This window comes from Eschscholzia californica, unplaced genomic scaffold (assembly GCF_041429995.1).
Source record: "Eschscholzia californica isolate CP2 unplaced genomic scaffold, dmEscCali1.0.p SCAF_5, whole genome shotgun sequence".
NCBI classification, from domain to species: Eukaryota; Viridiplantae; Streptophyta; class Magnoliopsida; order Ranunculales; family Papaveraceae; genus Eschscholzia; species Eschscholzia californica.
The window spans coordinates 25,240,372-25,257,307 of NW_028238472.1; the positions used below are offsets into that span (position 1 = coordinate 25,240,372).

The window sequence follows — 16,936 nt, forward strand, 5'->3', positions numbered from 1 at the left end:
ACTAAAGGAACCCAGGTATGTTTAAACCTATATAATATATATATATATATATATATATATATATATATATATATATATATATATATATATATTGTCCTTTTATATCTTCAATTGTGAATTTTGTTTGAGCATCTTGAAAACCTTAAATTTGATCATTTCTCTGTTTTACTTACTTCATGTTAATACCTTGCAGTAAAGATTTTATTCATGATCGAAAATTGTATATGACAGGATATTGTTGGTTTCTAGGGTTTAAAAGAGTAATTCGCTTGAACCAGAATACTTTTATCAGCACTCTATGAGAAGAACTATGTCAGATTCCTGCACAAAGGGAGCAACTGGATAGGTATGACCATATGAAACAAAGTCATAAGTAGCTTCAGCCTTCAGGGCATGAAATTAGTAAATTGCATTTTAAATGTGCGGGTCTTGTTGTTCAGTCAGGATGAAAGTGGCATTTTGGATGTACAAGTCCTGTAAGACTAAAGACCACCATTGGACACCAGTCTTTCTTAACCACTAATGGTTCTAGTCCACATTGGTGATCACAAAAAGACACTGTTAGGAATCAAAGAGAGGGTTTAGTTTTAATGCTTGCCAACTGTCTAAGAGATCCCTCTTGACATTGTGAAGTGGTAAGTTGATGATTCAAAAATCCATGATAAAATATTAGAAAAACGCACTTCCTCTACAGGGAACTGATATGTTGATGATTCATGAATCCATGAAAAGTAAAAAAAGTGATCAAGTTTAACTTGTCACTTTGTACATACTTACTTCCAGAAGCTGGATAAGATTAACACCAACAGATGAAGCAGTTGGAGGAGTTTACAGTGAAAATGGGAGCGTAAGCGGGGTGTTTGAAGTTCTCTGGAACGTACGCAAGTCATATATGTTTAACAAGCTTCACCATCAGATGTAGTTCTTCAATTAAAGGTTGATGGAGTTCCTTTGAACATTTAGTTGAACTTGACGATCTATCATATCGATTAAGTCACAGTTCGTCTAAAAATGTACACTATTACAGCCAAAATCCAAATTATGAAGAACTAATGCGATTCAAGTTACAGAGATCACTTCATATCTGTAAGAAATTGAACCTGGTGAATCTTGATCGAGATTGTCGATCGGTGGAAGAGGAAATGACTACAATGGAAACTGGGACATACTTCCGAGAATTTAAAGCATTATAATCAAAATCAAGTGCAAATTTCAGTTCGCATTCTCGCATCTTCATAAAGATGGTCGATCGATCGATGAAAGAAGAATCAACGACCTCGGCCAGCAAGAATCCAGGTCGCTCTTTCATGCCCTTATGCCTTCAAAAAGTAATTTGTTTAGACATCAAATACTTCTTGAAGTCTTTGAATTAATCTGTTCCTTATTTATGACATCAAATACTTCTTGAAGTCTTTGATCTTTCACATTTTAGAGGTAATTAGGTCTATTTTCTGCATGAGAAGGCTGCTCGATTGGATTAGGGACTGTTGTGCCTAAATACTTGGAAGGTACTGTTTCTAGAATTTGATTTGTGTTAGAATTGTGTTTCATCGTTTTAGTATTTCAAGTTTTACCACAGATTTTTGTTCTATACACAACTTGAATTTTCTGTATATAACAGGATATAGAGGGTTTCTAGCCTCTAGGTTTCAAAAAAGAAGAAAAAGCGTCGGCAAAATGGATGTTTAAAATGGCACTCCAGGTAATTTTTCTGATTTCAGTTCAAATACCTAATCATTAATGGGAAGCATTTCTGTTGATGTAGCTCCTTAGTAATTAGAGCATAGTGTGACAAAAACCTTCAATTTATTGGTAATGCAATCGTTTTGGAAGGCAGTCAGGGAAGAAGGCCTCGTTAATAATGGGCCTTCTAAGTCTGGGTCCTGTTGTTCAATTAGGATTTAGGAATAAATTGGACTTCGGAACTTATGTGTTCTGTAAGAATAAAACCACCATTTGGCCCTTGTCTCTTTACTATCTTTGTCATCAGAGATAGTTCTATATTTAAAGGTTAATTCAGTTCACATGAGTATCTCTTTAATTGATTAAGTCGCATTTTTTCTAAAAGTTTCACCATTGCAATGAACTTTCAGTTATTAAGAACTCATTATGTGATTGAACTTCTGGAAGTTGCAGAGTTCAGTTCATATCTGTTTGTGTCTTAACAATTATTGTAACAAATTGATCCTGGTTAATCTTGATTGAGATTTTCAATCAGTCGTTTTGTCGACGGAAGAAGAAATGACAACAATTGCAAGTAAGAAATGCTTTCAAGAATTTCAAGCGTTAATCAAAATCAAGTTCATGAAAAATCATACGATTTAATTGCATATTTCCAGTTTGCGCTCTTGAATCATGATGAAAGAAGAATCGTCGACCTCGGCCAACAAGGACGAGGTTGCCTTTCGTTGTAACTTGTAAGTACTATTCAGCTTTTTCATGACCTTATGGCTTCAAATAGTAATTTTCCTTCTAGTTATCTTTCCAATATAAGACGAGTCTTGTGGCAACTAAAAGTACTTTGCCAGCACTGGTGCATCTTGTATGCTGTGGGATACCTTTTCATTTTATATCTATATGATGCTACATGTTTATGGCTTTATGCATCAGTTATTTGGGTTCTGACTAGTTGTATCTATGTAGGGGTGGGAATCGGGCGGGCGCGGACGGGCTCGGGCTATAAAGTGTCGGGCTCGGGCGGATCGGGTTCGGATAAGCCGAGCCCGAGGTAGGGAGTCGGGCGGATCGGGCCGGGCGAAACAAGCCATCTAAGTGCCCGTAGCTAGGGTTGGGAATCGGTCCGGACGGGCAGTCCGCGGGCAGACTTGCTCCCGGTCCGGGCGGAACGGACAAAACTCCGCGATGACCACTCGGGCTGGCGGACTAAACGGACGGACTAACCGGAATTTTTTCCTCAAAATGTCCGCCCGTGTCCGTTTTATCCAACCGGACATGCCGGGCACCGGTCGGTCGGGCGTCGGGTATAGTGTTAAAATACCTAAACAAATGCCAAAATTCAAAATTTACTAAAGTAACAAATTTACATAATTATAGTTATAAGTTTAGAACTTAATCTCTAAATGAATTCAAAAATTACAAAAGTTAATATTCAAATCAAGAAAGTCATAAAAATGACATTATGTTGCATAAGATAATGACAGTAATGTTGTTGTATCCTGAAAAACAAAAAAAAAATCAAGTAAGAATGACTTGAACAAAATAATAATGATTTAAACAGATAAAATAATAAAGATTCAAAGTTAAAATAAAAACAAACAGAGAAGAAAATCTCTTACCGAGTTTAGATCTGAAGATGAGTAGATCGAAAAAAAAGAGAAGATGAATAGATCGAACAGAAAAAAGAGAAGATGAGTAGATCAAACAAAAAGATGAAGAACATGAGTAGATCGAACAAAAAGAAAGAGAAGATGAGTATATCTTACCGAGTTGATCGAACGGTTGAAGCCTTGAGGGTTGAAATCTTGCAGATAAGTTGAAAAGTTGGAGACTAAAGGTTAGAGATTTAGGGTTCTTCAAACATGTGTCTCAGCAGTCATACCTACATTGAGGGGTTGAGAATTTGGGAATGAGAAGAGAAGTGGCCAGGAGAAGGGTAAAATGATTTTAGGTTTTGTTTTGTATTTATATATAAGTCACTTGCAAATCTAAAGGCTCAAATATAACCCTAAGAAATCTAAGGGTCAGTAATCTTTCGGGCTAGAGGCGGGTAATCCGGACGGGCGGACAGACCTTCACTTAAGCGGTCGGTCACGGGCGGACCTCCGGGTAGGCCCTTTTGTCCGTGACCGTCCGCCAAAGCCTTCTCGGTCGGACGGGTCTTGCCCGATTCGGTCACGGGCGGTCCCGGTCCTTTGCGGACGTGGGCGGACGCGGGCGGATCCGGGTTTTCGGACCAAATTCCCAACCCTACCCGTAGCCCGTCCGAGCTCGGCTGCCCGAGCGGGTTCCAACGGGCTCGGGCCGGACGGGCTCGGGTTTTTGAGACTTAAAAAATATTAAAAAAAAACAATTCTTTAATAAAAAAATCATTTTGTTGGTACTAGTCAATTTCTTGATTCTGAACACTTTCTATTATATGAAACAAAACCCAATGTGGGTATTGATTTTCCATTAAAATTTTGATCTAAGAAAACCTAATCCATTTGGAGTGATGAGTGTGAGATCTTCAGGTTCATTAAGAAATATTGTTGAAGAAGCCATGAAATGAAAAAATAAACAAAACCCACAACAAGAAACTAGTGCTAAATCTTCAGATTGAGTGATTGAAACCCTAGAAATCAAATTTTTACTGAAACTCAACTATATGGGATTATTAGAGAGGGAAGGAGAGAGATTTTAAAGTGAATCAAACTGCAACGATCTTCATTTCGATCTCTTTCTCTGCCATTATTATATATTGTTCAGTAGATTAAGCATGTTTTGTTACTGAAATATCTCTTCTCTCTTAATCAAACTACTATTCTATTTTCAGATTCAATAACCTTGCCCTAAATAATAGACATTCTTCTTAGGGTTTGATGTTTGTCTTTAGATCCTCTTGCCATTTTGCATAGGAAAGAAACAAACAAACATTTAAGAAGAAGAATGTCTTTCTTCTTTTTCAGTTTTCACCCACCCTGAAATTAAAATTATGAACCCCCAAGATTATCATAGGGTGAAACCCTAAACTAAAAATTTTGGAAAACTTAGACTATGAAAAGATTAAAAAAGATCTTAAACCCTAAATCTTCATACTAAAAAATTTGATTTATTAAACCCTAGAACAAAACATAAATCTCCATAATAACAAATCTTCAAAAAGAGATTAAAACCTAGATTACCACCTACTTGATCACATATCTGATTTATAAAACCCTAAATCTTCATAATAGTAAATCATAAAAATAAAAATTACAGTGAAGTAAGAGAGAGAGAGAGAGAGAGGAACAGATATAGATAGAGAGAGGCGCAGAGACAGAGAGAGGTCGAGAGGTGTCATTAGGTTTAGGGTTTGGTATGATGTTTGGCCTTTTTTATAGGAGACAAAGGGTTATTTGCTTTAGATCTAACGGCTGGGGTTAATTTTGAAAAGGCATCTTACAGAGCAGTTAGAACTTAAGAAAGTAGGCGGGTTTGTGACGGGCGGGTTCTCACGGACGGGTAACTGGCGGACACTATCGGGCCGGGCTTCGGACGGGCTATACGGGCCGGGACTCGGAATTGAGAACCTGACCGAGTCCCGGCCCTATTAGCCCGATCTATCGGGCCGGGCTAACCCGGCTCGGGGTGCTTTCGGTCAGCGGTCACTCACGGTTCGGGCCGAACGGGCCGGACCGCGGGATTTCGGACCGTTTTCCCAGCCCTATATCTATGACATTACCATACTTCCAGTCACAAGAGAAAAAATGTTAACTTGCGCAAGAGCGGCTGCACTGATAAGAGCGTGTACAAGTTGGATACGCGAAAAGGTCAGAGGACTTTTAGATTCTTAGATCTATATAGAAAGTCTTACATGGTTTAAGGTTTAAAGCTTATTTAGCATATGGACCGTTTCATGAAGCTGGCTTGATTATAAGTTTGTTTGATTACTGCTATCTGTCATCTTTTACTTTGTGTAGTTACGGCATAACCTGAAGTCTTTGCTTGTAATTTTATTTATTTATTTACATGTTCTGATCAATTTGGTGATATGGATTGGCACGTACCCGGTAACATTGGCTGTAAGAGATTGAGCTCTTTGATATAGGAGCTCTTTGATATTACCTCTCTAACAACCATTTTTAACTCCACCTATCCGATGTTTGGTACTGGTACTTGCTGGGACCGAGCCCGCAAAAAGGAAGGAGGATTTTAAATTTGGGAATTTCAAGATGCATCGAATGACTATTCATCTATTGTATTTGCATTCAAATAGGGGGGCAGGAAGGCTCTATGGAAAAATGGTGGTTCAATTCGATCTTGTTTAACGAGGAATTTAAACACGGGTGCGGGCTAAGTAAATCAATGGATAGTCTTGGTCCTATTGAAAATACCAGTGGAAGTGAAGATCCCGTTATAAATGATATAGATAAAAATCTTTCTAGTTGGGGTGATAGTAACACTTCTAATAATGTTGATCATTTAGGGGGCTGTTGTGGGTTACCTAATTGGAGGAGATCCAATTTCCATGTGGTGTATTGGCTAGTTGTTTCTATGTCATGATATTGTTAACTTGTGCAAGAGCCGCTGCACTGGTAAGAGCGTATACAAGTTGGGTACTGACTAGTTGTTTCTATGTCATGATATTGTTAACTTGTGCAAGAGCCGCTACACTGGTAAGAGCGTAAACAAGTTGGGTACTGACTAGTTGTTTCTATGTCATGTTAACTTGTGCAAGAGCCGCTGCACTGGTAAGAGCGTATACAAGTTGGGCTACTTAAAAAGGCAATAAGAATTTTAGATTCTTAGATCTAAATACAAGGACTTACATGGTTTAAGGTTTGAAGCTTGTTTACCATATGGGCTTCAATCAGTCCATAAAGCTAGCTCCATTATAATTTCGTTTGATTACTGCTATCTGTCGTCTTTCACTATGGTTAGTTATTGCATAACCTGCAGTCCTTGCATCTATTTATTTTTGGTCTACTACTTCCGATCAATTTGGTGATACTGCACGTATACGGCTAACATTGACCTTAAGAGCGTGAGGTCTTTGATATGGGAGCAGGGGAGGTAGTGAACCTACAATCCAGGAAAATATTCAAATCGCGTCAGGTGAGATTTGATCTGTCACTGTCACTACACATCAAATAACAACCTCAAACATTTAATGCCTTCTTTTTCATTCAATATTATTAAGAACTTAGGATCTGGTTGATTAAATTAACTTGATCTTGTGCGATTTCTCTAATTTTTATTTTAATTTTTATACTTATAAAATTTACTATTTTGTGTCCTTTATTCTTAGCAATCCAAACTTGAGGAGCAAAAAAAATGGATAATTCCTGATGAACCATTTTAGGCGACACAAGCAACTCCAATACACATTTGGCGACAAAGTTAATGTGTTTTACAGTTTTATCTAAGTGAATCAGACTTGATCCATTAGGTTTGATTTGATGAAGGAAATTGCTCACTGGTTGTCTTCGCTGTAAATAAGAGAGAGTTCCCTAGACTGGCTTGGAGAAGCTTTATGCTTCAGGAATACGTTCTAATTTCAATCCACTTTTTTTTTTAGCAATGTCTAGTGAAGAGCTTATTGATGGTGGGAATAAGAAGCTGGATAAGAAGGATCAGGCTATTGAACGGTCGAAAATAGTCTGAGTTAACTTAAAACATTTCTTTGTGTAAATGTTGTTATAACTAATGGGGTCTTCCCTTAAAAATTAATGTAGGTTGTGCAGTTGTGGAACAAACAATTGAAGTGATAGCTTAAACTGGATCTACCTTAAAGAACAAAGTGAGTAGATTTACTAGTTCCTTAGGCATCTGATACCAGACTGAAGTTGATACGGTTGCTTTTGAATTTTCAGTTAGAAGTATCTTGTGTTGCGAATGCAAATTGTTAGGGAGAGGAATCAAGGCAGGCCAGGTACCAGAGCAGCTAAGGCCATTTTATTGATTTTATGTTAAAATTAAGGATGCTGCAGAAAACATATGCTAAAAGGACAGAACTTACAGAGTTAAGATTGATGATAGTTTGGAATCTTGACTTATGGTAAAGTAATTAAAAGCTCTAGATACAAATGTATTGTTGATGTGACACGAAAATATCTCATTTGGAGAGCCTAAGTCTGATTAGATTGTTTCGAGTATTATAAATAATATTTTATGTGTTTTTCATGTTATATGGGATATAGAAAGTTCTATGATGTTCTATAAGAAAGGATTTCTTCCTTAATACTGAAATATGCAATGTAATAAAGTTCGATGTTTTATAGGAAAGACATCGTCTTTGTGAGGCAGATTGGGCTTTCTTCCCTTACCAAAAGGCGGCTGTCTAGTTCATATTTTCTCCTTTAGTTTCTTTCCTCTGCGATGATCTACTTCTGTTCCATTTTCTTTCTCAGGGAGGATCTTTGACACGGACTAGGAGTAGCTATTCCTGTTCTTCCTGTATTATCACGGGGTAGGCGGTCGCGTTTGATAAATCTACTAACATTATTGCTTTTGTGGTCTTTTTTTGTAGTTCTATGTTTATTCTGCTTTCTTGTTTGCTATTTTATCCTTGTTAGAGGAATAATAATTTAAGCATGTGATATTTATTTAATTTTTCCTTCTCCTTTAAACTAGACTTGTCCTAGGAAGATAATTTGATTTTCTCGTGAGGATATTTTCTTAGTTTACATGGATCACTTAAACTAATCTCTACAGTAGGTTTATCCTTTTCTGTGAGTGTTTACATGCTTTCCATTAATATGCAAATCAGCAAATATTATAGATAGTTTCTTCGTGGGAAAAGAGTACTATCAATAATTTCCTTTTTGGATATCTTTTCATTACCTAACATATGCAGTCCTCTTTTGCGTTGTTCGTTTGTTTCGAGGACGAGAAGTGTCTAATGGAGACGGTTCATGTGGAATATATCTCTATATGGGGAAATGTGTTACATACAACAGTGCCTCAATTCTTATTAGGGGTTTTCTGAAAGCTTAGATTACTCTCTGTCCACCTTTTTTCCTAATCATATTAAAAATTCCTTAGCTATACTTGCAGGGTGTCTGCCTGTTGGGTCTGGAAGAGCTCTCCTCACAAAAAGTGGAGCTTTCGTATTTCTTGTATACCATCTATCTGAATCCTCTTAGCTTGTTCCACTGAATTTTTTTTGTTGAGTGAAGACCATCTTTCTAGTTCTCCTTTTCTCACAAGTGTATTAGGTTTACACTGTCTTGTTTTTTTCTTGAAGGGGGTTTTCTACACCAACAAGTAAAAGATGCCTCAAATTATTTCAGGAAATGTTAATGGATGTCTGCTATCCAACACCCATCTTGATCCTTTATATTCTAGGACTAGAAATTGCTCTGAAAAACGACTCAGTAATCGGTATGTATGGAGGGAGTTTTCTGTATTAAGTTGCGTTATTGGTTCTGGAAGATAATGTTGCATGACTTTATTTAATTTTTCTCTCTGTATTGAAGTTATATGGACCAGGTGTAGTGGGATTCTGATGCGATGAGTATTTTCGGGGTTGTTTCCATTATTAGCGGGATAATAGCTTGTGCCCAGGTTCTTCACTCTTGTTTCCTTCTTGGTTTCATTTTGGTCTTCTCCTGGTGCCCAGATTTGATTTCATGTCGTGCCACTGCAATGGATGACGTTATGGTAATTTACTTTTTTGTATCTTGAGGTCCTCACGTGCTTGATGTTATAGTTATCTAGTTAGGTTGTTATTTTTTGTTCTTCGTCTATTTTGGCTTCATCCAAACTTCTTTTCTGCATCTGTTAGTTTGTTCTATAAGCTACTTTAAATTGCATGTGAGAAATATTTTCATTGGATGTTATCTGGTGACTGACTTACCATGAATTATTTGTTTCAGATGTGGTGTATGCAGTGTTTATGTCGAAGTAGGAACTGGAATGATTGTTGTGGTAGTTCTTCCACATGAGCCTGCCGCCAAGGCATTCGATACTACCTTCACAGCAACCATTTTAGACTCTAGGGAATTGATGTTTTATAATTGTCGATGTCTAGTTAACTAGTTAGGTCCATACCAGTTTTGTAACTTCAACATGATCTAGTCTTTTTGTTACTGTCAATTAGAATCTGTCGCCCCCTCGTGGTTTTCAGGGTTCATATGGAATTTAGTGAGATAACCGGGCGTTGCTGCTTGCATAACTTTAGAACATCATCTTGGTTCTGGAAAGTTCGGAAGGTTTATCGTTTTCCTTAGATATCTTTATAATGCTTTAGAATTCCACACTGTGATTACAGGATTGATGATATGGGGATGGCTGCCTTCATTTCAGTGTCCATCTAAAATCTACAACATCTTCAACAAAAATATATCTACCAATTTGATGGGTTGGAATTGATTGTTCTGGCTCATGTCCCGAGGGGAAAAGAACATTCAGACATCACTTCTCGATCGCCATTCATATGTGTCTTGTAATTGTGTATGGTAAGTGAAGTTATCGGTTCCGAAAAATAAGGTTAGATGACTTTCTTAAGTTCTCGTCCCCGTTTTGAAGTTGTATGCTGTCTAGTGGTGATTTATTTGTTTGTAGCACAAAGCCCTCACGTGCTTGATTTTCTTGTTGTCTTCTTAGGTTGTTAATTTTTTTTTTTATTATATATCAATTTTGGGTTCAGCTGTGCTTTTTTTTTGCATCAGTTTGTTCTACAATTGGCTACTTTAAATTGCAAGTGAGAACTATTTTTGTTAGATGTTATCTGGTGAAAGACTTGACATGAATTATGTGTTTCAGATGTGGGTATGTAGTGTTTTATTTGAAGTAGGAGTTGGAATGATTGTTGTGATACCGCCAAGGCATTTGGTACTACCTCTGCAGCAACCATTCTTAAATCCAGCGATTTGAAGTTTTGTTCTTGTAATTGCCGGTGTCTAGTTATCTAGTTAGGTCCATATCAGTTTTGAAACTTCAACATGATCCAGTCTTTTTGTTAGTGTTAATTAGAATATGTTGTCCCCATGTGGTTTTCACGGTTAATATAGAGTATGTTGAGATAACTTGGGTATTGCTTATTTTATAAATTTAGAACATTATCTTGGTTGTTGGGGTTCATAATGTTTATTGTTTTGCTTAGATATCTTTATAATGCATTGGAATACCACACTGATTAACGGATTGTTGATATGGGGATGACTGCCTTTGTTTCAGTGTCCATCTAAAATTTACCAACATCTTTAACAAAGTATTTCAACCAATTTGAGGATGGGTTGGAATTGATCACCGTCAATAGTTGGTCGACTGATGAACTAAATTATGGTTGATCTGATTGCTATGCAGGGAATGCACAAATTCTTTGTCAGTTCAAGCAGTGAGGGAAACTATATGTCACCTTGTTGCTGAATCAGAGCTGTCTGGGAGTGAATATTTGTAAATGTCCTTGGTTTGATTGTTGTTTTCTCCTGTTGGTAATGCATTTCTTGTTACTCAGCCGGTGTAGATTATATTCACGGGATGGAATAAAAAAATTGAAATGTTGACATGAAGGCCGAAGGGTGTCTCGCTTGCGTCATTTGTTCTAGATTTTTTTGTTGTTTCTTAATTACGAAGCATTGTAAAAAGTTCTACGATGTTCTATAGGAAAAGAAGCGTCTTTGTGAGGAAGATTGGGCTTTCTTCTTTTATTAGAAGGGGATTGTCTCTTTATAAATAGTTTTTTCTCTTTATAAATTCAATCAAAGTTTCAAAAAAAAATCTGACTCTCATGTTGAATTTTATTTTATTTGCTCAAGATAATCAATTTTGGTAATTTCTGTGCCATTTTCTTTCTCAGGGTGGATCTTTGATATGGACCAGGAGCAGCTATTCTTTATCTTCCTGTATTATCATGGGGACGGCGGTGGCTTTTGATAAACCTACTTGCATTTTTTTGTGGTCTTTTTAGTAGTTTTATGTATTTATTCTGCTTTGTTGTTTGCTAGGAGGATTGGATTCAACTATGAGGAGCTAATTCCGTTGTATCTGAATGAGTCTTCTTAACTTGCTTCTTTAATTTCTTATCCTTGTTAGAGGAATAGTAATTGAAGCGTGCGATATTTATTTAACATTTTGTTTTCCTGTGAAGTGGAAACTAGACTTATCCTAGATATACCTGTGGAGTCTTGGTTCTTTGAAGGGGGTTTTCTATAGGGCTTTGATACATGTGGAGTCTTGGTTCTTTGAAGGGGGTTTTCTATTTCAACTGATCCTTCGTACTCTAGGGAGTCATTTCCAGCACTCATCTTGATCCTTCAATTAGGAGTAGAAACTGCTCCTAAACATGTGGAGTCTTGGTTCTTTGAAGGGAGTTTTCTATTTCAACTAATCCTTCGTACTCTAGGGAGTCATTTCCAGCACTCATCTTGATCCTCCAATTAGGAGTGGAAACTGCTCCGAAACATGACTCAACCTATCAGGAGGGAGTTTCCTATATAAGTTGGTTGTTGAAATTTGTTAATTCGTCTTTGTTTATGCATATTCAAGCTGAATGTAAAAAATGTTCACTTCATTTTGGGATTTGCATGACAGTGGTTGTTGGTGTCCATACTAACCTTAAGCTAGAAAGAGAAACATTTGGAGCTCCTGTGGCCTCCTATTTGTGGGTTCTGCTCAATCTCGTTCAGTTCTGTTCTCATTTCTTAGAGAGTTTGTATGTTTGCGGTAGATTTTAGTCGTAGATTGGAAACCTTATACCTTCGGATTTTTCTTTTGTGCCGCATAGCTATTTTCAGCATGAATCGTACAGTTTCCTTCTACTTTCAGGGCACACAATTTGGACAACCACAATCTATATTTGGCTCATGTCCTGAAGGGAAAAGAACATTGGATATCTCTTCTCGATTTGCTGTTCGTATGTGTCCTGTAATTGTGTATGTTGAGTTATGTTATTGGTTGGCGAAGATAAGGCTCGATGGCTTTCTCTAGATGTAGAAAAGGGTGACACTTCAACTCCCACTCTGAAATCTGCTTTGTTTTTTTTGATTGGCTGTGTTAATATTGTCGCTTCAGTTTCTCTTTTCTTCCGCTGAGTCTGGTTACATTTTCCACATTTCAAGGGGATAAATTAATCTTGATCTCTTAGTTGTATTACTTACGTACAGATGATAGGATCTACTCGGAGAAGCGATCTAATTGTTGTTAAGGAGGTTTATATGCTCTCTTGGTTCTTTAGTTCATAGGTTGGAGGTTTTAGCACTCTGTACCGGGCCGCAACAATTCAGGAAACAGTTACGTTTTGATTGACCCCTTAAAAACTTAACCCTTTTGTAGTTTCACTTTTGTTCTTCCTCTGAACGTCCCTTCCTCATTTTCCCATGGTAATTGGGATTTAACCCTTGAAGAACTGGTGTGGCTCTTCTTTTCGAGGGAGTCTTCTGTCCTTGTTCCATGGGAGAATGTTTTTGTGTTTAGGTTATGTCCGTTTCGACGACTACAAGATCCAGTTGGATATAACGATGCCATTTGCGTGATTTTGCTGGTCGAAATTCAGATGATCGCTGGCATTTGGTATACTAGGACTTGGATTGAAGCAGAGCCTGTTTAATGTCAAGGGGGTTTTCTACTTCTTGCTCTGCTGAAAGTTTAGTTTACAATTCGTCCAATTTTCCCACCGTGTTTAAAATTCCTTGACTTTTTTAGATTTGGCGCCTGTTGTAGTATGGACGCGCTCTCCTGTTAAAAAGTATTGTGTTCGAATTTCTTCCTTAAATTGGTCTGGAACTTTTGCTTTCTTTGGGTTTTTATTCTACAAGCTAATTGAATTTCTTGTATTGCCGCAAAGAGTATCTTTCTAGATTTGGTTTCTTCTCGAAGCAGGTTTACTACACCCACACGTAGAAGTTATATGGCCAATCTGCAGTTTCAGTTTTACTGCCTTTGTAGCCAAGTTCCTGTCCCGTGGGGACTTGTCCGCGAGAAGTGGTGAACAGAAGCAGACCTTGAGGGAAGTATCTCCACCTGTCTATGCGAGAGGACTCAACTTGCCGACCACATTCGTGGTGTTGGACTCTCCGTCGGCCTACAACATGATCCTAGGCAGACCGTGGATACACGCAATGAGAGCAGTGCCCTCAACATTCCATCAGGTAGTACGGTTCCCTACACTCTGGGAAGTTAGAGAGTTTAAGGGAGACCAAGGGGCCTCCCGTAATTGTTATAGAAATACAATAAAATCTCCTAAGACCCCTTTATAGCAATTACAGATCAAGCAACCACACAGTGCTGACCCTGACCAACCTAGCATAGAGGAGCTGGATGAAGTACAAATCCATCCAGACTACTCTGACCATAAAATACAATTAGGGTCGGTCATCCGAGAAATGTCACCTCTTCTTTGCTACTCTAAAGAAACCCAAGGACTTCAATTGGACACCAGCTTGCGAGGACGCACTTCAACAACTAAAACAGTACCTCACTTCGCCTCCATTGCTTTCAAAACCTACGTCAGGTGAGCACCTTTACATTTATTTAGCAGTATCTGAAACAACTGTTAGTTCTGTCTTGGTAAGAGAAGAGGACGGTGAGCAACTGCCAGTTTACTACGTCAGCAAGTCTTTACTCGATGTCGAGACTCGGTACAATCAACTAAAAAAGCTGGCATTAGCTCTGGTGACAGCCGCTAGAAAGTTGAGATCGTACTTCCAATGCCATTCTATTGTGGTCGTCACTGCCTTCCCGATAAAGAATGTCTTGCACAAGCCAGACATGTCTGGACGCTTGACTAAATGGTTTGTCGAACTTAACGAGCACGACATCACGTGCCAACCAAGGACGGCGATCAAATCCCAAGTATTAGCTGACTTCGTTGCCGATTTTACTCCTGACTCTCTAGTGTAGGCCCAGAAAGAGCTATTCTGCCTCACCGAACCTGACCGTCAAAAGTGGACCTTGTCCGTGGATGGGTCAAGCAACATGAATGAAGCTGGCCTGGGTGTCATCCTGACCTCCCCACAGGGGGACATAGTCCAGCAAGCAATCAGGTGCGAACTTAAAGCAACTAATAACGAAGCATAATACGAAGCTTTAATTGCAGGTCTGACCGTGGCTAAAGAATTGAAAATACAGATTCTTGATGTAAGGTCTGACTCTCAGTTGGTGGTCAACCAACTTCAAGGTATGTACCAAGCCAAAGATGCTAGGATGACAGCATACTTGGAACGTGTCAGGGAAATGCAAAAATATTTCCACGAAGTTAAGTATGAACAGGTACCCAGAGCTGAAAACAGACATGCGGATGCTTTGGCGAATCTTGGCTCGTCCATCCAAACAAAGGTAGCTCGGAACATACCCCTGGTCCTGCTCCAGTGGCCAGCCGTCTGGAAGAATCCACAACCAGAAGTAGCAACTACAGATACAGCTGACACCTGAATGACCCCTGTCATAAAGTACCTGACCAACGACGAGCTTCCCTCGGACAAAAATGAAGCGAGAAGACTGAAAGCGAAGGCTGCGAGATTTTGTATACTCGACGGTTAATTACTCAGGAGGTTGTATTCAGACCCTTACCTCAAATGCATCACTCCTGAAGAAGGTAAATATGTCTTAAAAGAATTACACGAGGGAGAATGCGGCAACCACTCTGGTGGTCGTAGCCTAGCCAATAGGGCTCTGACTGTCGGCTACTACTGGCCGACCATGAGGGCTGATTCAGTTGATCATGCCAAACGATGTGACAAATGCCAAAGGTTCGCCCAAACTTCTCACCTACCCCCAGAAAAATTAAATTTCATATTATCACCTTGGCCTTTCATGAAATGGGGCATGGACATAGTGGGGAAACTTCCCACTGCCCCAGGCCAACGTGTGTACATGTTGGCCATGACCGACTATTTTTCCAAGTGGATCGAAGCCGAGGCCTTCCACCAAATAAAAGACAAAGAGGTTATGAGTTTTGTGTGGAAGCATATAAGTTGCAGGTTCGGAGTACCCAAAGATATCGTCACTGACAACGGATCCCAATTTATAAGTTTCGCTTTCCAAGACTTTTGCAAGGACTGGGGGTATAAAACTCAGTTTTTCAACCCCAAGGTATCCTCAAGCTAACAGCCAAGCTGAATCATCAAACAAGACGATCATGAACTCTCTGAAAAATAAATTAAAAAAAGCTAAAGGAGCATGGGCAGATCAACTACCGGCAGTACTATGGCCTTATCGAACAACCGTACGCACGCCAACAGGTGAAACCCCTTTCTCATTAGCTTATGGTTCCGAAGCTGTAATCCCAGCTGAAACAGGAGTCCCTACCGCACGGTATCTGTGGACTGAAGAAGAAAGCAATTGGGTCGAGCTTAACCATAACCTCGACACAATTGATGAACTAAGAGACAAGGCAGCTATCAGAAACGTCGTCTACCAGCAGAGAGCAGCCTCTCACTATAACAAAAATGTCTGAATCAGATCCTTCAAAGTTGGGGATTGGGTACTTCGAAAGGTCTTTCAGAACACCAAGCAGACAGGAGCAGGCAAACTAGCTCCCACTCGGGAAGGGCCTTATCTCATCACCCAAGTAGTGGGACAGGGAGCATACAAGCTCCGCTCACAGGAAGGTCTGGACATCAACAACAGTTGGAATGCAAGACACCTAAAACGGTATTATTTCCAACCCAATTTCACTAAGTTGTCATTTATCTTTTATATCACCTACTGACTTGGGCGCCGGAAGGTCGATGGCTATGCCATCGACCTCCCCCCCCCCCCACTAAGGGGTGTGCAGGCAAGCCAGGCTCCGACTGGGGGACAAGCGGAAGGAAACAACAACAACTTTGCCAAACAAAAGTCGGCGACATCACTTTATCTCTCCAAGAGACAAACAAGGATAAACACAACTCCGCATCTACCCCACTTGAAGACAACCAGCTCTGCAAGCTAGTTCCGCACTATTTCAGACTCCGGTTATGCACACTGCCCAGATATGCAAGCCAGCTCCGCACTGCTTCAGACCTTAACTCTGCCCAAAAGTTAGCCCAACTCTGCAAGCCAGCTCTGCGCTGCTTCAGACCCTAACTCCGCCCAAAGTCAGCTCAGTTCTGCAAGCCAGCTCTGCACTGCTTCAGACTTCGGTTTTACTCGCGTCACTACATGTAAAAGTCTTGATGTCAAAAGATCTTTACTAAAACGACACTGCTCGTATCGCATGAATATTTCTCTTGTAATACAACATTATTTCAAAAACGATGATGTTTCAATTCAAGTCATATTTTGTCTATGCAAAGCAGACTAAGGGCTTCAACGCCACAAAACTTAGTCTAACCCTAGACCTTCTCAAGCTCTAAGCTCAGACTAGGGGACAGAT

At 39.2% G+C, this 16,936-nt stretch overlaps 2 long non-coding RNA genes across 2 annotated transcripts in view; both read left to right on the plus strand.

Moving 5' to 3' along the window:
* The first annotated feature begins 247 nt into the window (after positions 1–247).
* On the plus strand, positions 248–1,639 carry LOC147537957 (uncharacterized). The gene is made up of 6 exons (XR_015225855.1): positions 248–346; positions 441–635; positions 695–936; positions 1,071–1,296; positions 1,433–1,508; positions 1,622–1,639. It is a non-coding gene; the product is annotated as an uncharacterized LOC147537957 (long non-coding RNA).
* A 5,876-nt stretch (positions 1,640–7,515) lies between these two features.
* The window catches only part of LOC147537958 (uncharacterized), a 37,492-nt gene continuing 28,071 nt past the window's right edge, over positions 7,516–16,936 (plus strand). The window contains exon 1 of the long non-coding RNA XR_015226344.1: positions 7,516–7,570. This is a non-coding gene — a long non-coding RNA (uncharacterized LOC147537958). The remainder of the gene's footprint in view (positions 7,571–16,936) is intronic.